At 34.3% G+C, this 4,723-nt stretch overlaps 1 long non-coding RNA gene across 1 annotated transcript; it reads right to left on the reverse strand.

Moving 5' to 3' along the window:
* Nucleotides 1-231: 231 nt before the first annotated feature.
* On the reverse strand, nt 232-4,334 carry LOC128601422 (uncharacterized). The gene is made up of 3 exons (XR_008384705.1): nt 4,110-4,334; nt 1,808-1,858; nt 232-796 (listed from the first exon to the last, which is right to left on the reverse strand). It is a non-coding gene; the product is annotated as an uncharacterized LOC128601422 (long non-coding RNA).
* Nucleotides 4,335-4,723: the final 389 nt, after the last annotated feature.

Raw genomic sequence — 4,723 nt, forward strand, 5'->3', positions numbered from 1 at the left:
GCAGCAAGACAATGACCCAAAACACATTGTCAAAACAACTAAGGACTTCATCAGGGGGAAAAAAAGTGAAAGGTTTTGGACTGCTCAATCACCAGACTTTAACCCAGTTGAGCAGCATTTCACCTCCTGAAGAGGAAACTGAAAGGAGAAACCTCCCAAAACAAAATACAACTGAAATAAGCTGCAGTACAAACCTGGAAAATCAACTCAAACGAGGAATGCAAGCAAGGGATATGCAACCAAAATTTCCAAAATTTCCTTTAAGACTATCTGTTCTAATATTATTTGCTCACCTAAAACTTGGGTGGTCTGCCATCAAAGGTGCAATCATCAAAATTATTTAACACATCTTATGTGTAAATATCAGGAAATAAAAAAAGCTGAAATTTCTGATCTAACAAATGTCTTCAATGTATAGCAAAAACAAAACAACTGGTCTTTCTGTTCCAATACTTTTGAAGGGGGCTGTATATATTTTATTTCTATGACCACAGTTTATTTTTTTTTATACCAATAGTTTTTACATTCATATTTTTTCTTGTAATGTTCCAGCCTGCACTACATTTATACACAACGGTTTTATTTTTCATTATTATTTTTATGCATATATACTTTCATATATTATTTTAAATATACATGAAACATATACATGAAATATATTGTTTGCGTGAATGGGCCTTCAGGTTTAAAATACAACAGTAGCCGAACACTACTTTGGACTAAATTCAGAAAGAAAATCTGGTTACCTTTTTTTATTGGAAATGAAACGGTTATCTTTGTCCCATGTTTGCATTTCCTGACAGAAAGAATTAGGATTACAGTATTACAGTATACTTGCAATAAAAACATTAAATTAATAAATGAAATAAAATAGAAGATGAGGATAATTATCTGTCGTACATCTTAGAGTTTAGAATTGATTTTAATAAATCAAAAATGGTTTGTTTTTAAATAATTAAATGTATAATAAAAAATGCTAGAAATGGCAGAAAAGGTGCTAAGCTTTACAGCTGTAACTCATATACGCAATATGAAATACTATTCATTTTATTCATAATTTTAATACTTAAGAAATTGTGTGAGATGTAATCGATAAATACTTTACTACTTTACTTATCTGGTAAATACAAACATGAGTAAATAAGGGAGGATAGAAGGAAGGAAGGAAAAAGTAAGTACAGTGTGGTCCAGAAGTGTAAGAACACTAGTGAAAATGTGTTTGTTTGGCATTCTTTTTCAATTTAATACAAATGATATTATCAGTAACAGCTTGTGAAAAGCATAATCTTAGAAATATTCACATGGATTTCAGAATTTGTTAGTATTTGGTACGTTCCCTTTATGCTTTACTGACAGTTTGCACTCGAGCTGACATGGACTCCATAAGTCTGTGTAAAGTCTGATGACTCATGTTAGATCAAATCCATCAGCATGTCATCTAACACATGCTTAAATGGAAGGGGCAAGACTCATGAAAAATCTGATCTTTTGTATAATGGTGTTAACTGTATAATGTATAATGGTCAATATCACAAGTTTGCTTAAATTTAAATAATGACTTAGAAATTGCGCAACATCTTGAAAATTGAATAATCAAGATGTTGCACTTTTCCTTTTTTTCGGGGGGGGGGGGGGGGGGGGTTTGATTGTTCAAGATTCTAAAACTTAAAGAAATCGCAGATTTTCAATGTGACATCAGACTTTTGGACCTCACAATAAGCAAGCAAATAAGTCAGTCAGTCAAGTCCCTCAGTCAGTAAGTAAATAAGCAAGCATTTTTATTTCATGAAACAGTGGATCTACTTACCTGTTCAATGCCCACTGATATGCACATGACACAAAAAATGCAACATAAAATCTACAGGAAAAAGAAATTAAATAAACAAACTATAAACACACAAAATTGCCCTCCCATGCATTGCTTACTCTACTGTAATTAAGTATTAATACAGTAGTTCATTTGATCAACCCTTAGCTTCTAGCTGTAAAATAATGTATCAGTATTAAATATATGTACACTTACTCATTTCACTTGCAAAAATACTTATTTAAAAACATTTAACATTTTAAAATGAGTTTAATCCGGAATCATGATGTGTGAGCATTTACAGTGCCCTTCACTAAATATTATAAATATGAGTAATGAAGGCTGTGAAAAATTATCTTTATTGTTTAACCTTTTGATCTTTTGTTAAATAAATTCACAAAAATTCTCTGCTCTCAAAAATATAAAAATAAAAAATAAAGGTGTGCAACAATTATTGGCACCCTTTTAGTCAATACTTTGTGCTACCTCCCTTTGCCAAGATAACAGCTCTGAGTCTTCTCCTTTAATGCCTGATGAGGTTGGAAAATACATGGCAAGGGATCTGAGACTCTTCCTCCACACAGAATCTCTCCAGATCTCTCTCTCTTTCAAATTTCGAGGTCCATGCTGGTGGACTCTCCTCTTCAGTTCACCCCACAGGTTTTGTATGGGTTTCAACTCAGGGGGCTGGGATGTCCATAGCAGGACCTTGATTTTGTGGTCAGTAAACCATTTCTGTGTTGATTTTGATGTATGTTTTTAATCATTGTCCTGCTGGAAGATCCAACCATGGCCCATTTTAAGCTTTCTGGCAGAGGCAGTCAGGTTTTCATTTAATATCTGTTGATATTTGATAGAGTCTATGATGCCATGTATCCTAACAAAAGTTCCAGGTCCTCTGGCAGAAACATTAAAGAGCCTCCACCATATTTAACCGTGGGTATGAGGTACTTTTCCATATGGCTACCTCTCTGCGTGCGCCAAAACCACTTCTAGTGTTTATTACCAAAAGGCTCTATTTTGGTTTCATCTGACAATAGATTTTTGGATCTGACCATTGTTTTTGGATGAGAGTAGAGGCTTTTTTCTTGAAACCCTTCCAAGCAACTTGTGGTGATGTAGGTGACTTCAGATTGTAGTTTTGGAGATTTTCTGACCCCAAGACACAACTAATTTCTGCAATTCTCCAGCTGTGATCCTTGGAGATTTTTGGCCACATGAACCATTATTTTTACAGTGTGTTGAGACGATATAGACACAAGTCCAATTCCAGGTTGATTAATAACATTTCTAGTTGACTGGAACTTCTTAATTATTGCCCTGATGGTGGAAACGGGCATTATCAATGCTTGTGCTATTTTCTTATAACCACTTGCCATTTTGGTGCACATCACAGCTATATTCCTTGGTCTTACCTATTGTGGTGAATGACTAAGGGAATATGGCCTATGTGTTACCTCATATTTATACCCCTGTGAAACAGGAAGTCATGGTTGTACAATTTCCTGTTCCTAGTCACCCAGATGTACAAAAAATTATTTTTAATATCAATGGGAATATACTTCAAATATATTTTTCTCATATGAATTCATAGGGGTGTCAATAGTTGTTGCACAGCTATATTTAACAAAGATGTGTTTTTTTTTGTTTGTTTTTTTTTTTTACTAAACCTGTGTTATGTTTGCAAGGTCATTTGATATCAATGAGAGCCGAGTATTTTTGTGATTTTTAAAAAATAAAATATCAAAAGTTTAAACAATAAAGACAATTTTTCACAGCCTTCCTTGCTTCCTTCCTTCATAGTTTCCAAGGGTGCCAATATTAGTGAAGGACACTGTAGTGTTACAAATATACAAAAAAGAGGAAATAAGGGAAGGGGGCAAATACTTTTTCATGGCCCTTAGCCAGTCAGCACATTTTGAATACAGCATTACATCATCATTAGGGAATGCCCAACATATTGTCCTCCCTGTTAAATCTGTGTATACTACAAAATTTAAAGCCTACACTGATTCTGAATACTACATTAGTTCTCTTTCAAGAAAAATTCTTGTCCATTAGAAGCTAATTTCATAATCCTTTTAATTGGTTGATTTTATTTAAAAAGATGTACGATAGAAGAGTCAGATGTGGAAGTAATCGGCTCCTGCCTAATAGAAAATGATTTGCTACAGCTTTGGTTCTTTGACTCCGTTGACAGTTCAAATTGACATTTTTAAGATCCCTAGTTAAAGCAATATCTCCAGCTCTGTTACAATGAGGTTTCTTTTTTAAAAAAAAACAGGGCTCTTCATTGACTTACCTGAAGCAAGAATAACATTAGTTTCCTGTGTTTGTCCGCTCGGTGCTCCTCTGTATTCAAGTCTGTATATGATTTAAAACGTCTCCTGAGTCAGACACAAAACAAAACCTGATCTGCAGGTTTAGTAACATCTTACACAACATGACTCCTGCAGTTCCTTGATCAAACCCTAGGTAAAAAAAAAAAATCACCTGCAAATTCTTTGCTAATAAATATGCAGAGAAAACTTTACACACAAATTGCGTGGGGGGGGGGGGGGGGGGGTGTATCCATGCACCACACACCACACAGCTTGCCTACTAAGGTTAACTGAAAGATGAGCTTAACATGAAATAAAAGCAGCAAGGAAACAACAATAACAATATTACTACTACTACTACTAATGCTAATAATAATAATAATAATAATAATAATAATAATAATACATACATACATGCATACATACATACATACATACATACATAAAGCTGCAAGAGGCAGTCTGCAGGGTCCAAGCACTCTTCACAAATACTGCCCCCAGTGGCCAATGTATAAATTTTCCCATTTGTCCACTCTGTGCTCCTCTGTATTCCATCTGGTCATGATTTAAAATGTCACCTGAGTCACACACAAAA

The sequence above is a fragment of the Ictalurus furcatus genome, chromosome 25, assembly GCF_023375685.1.
Source record: "Ictalurus furcatus strain D&B chromosome 25, Billie_1.0, whole genome shotgun sequence".
NCBI classification, from domain to species: domain Eukaryota; kingdom Metazoa; phylum Chordata; class Actinopteri; order Siluriformes; family Ictaluridae; genus Ictalurus; species Ictalurus furcatus.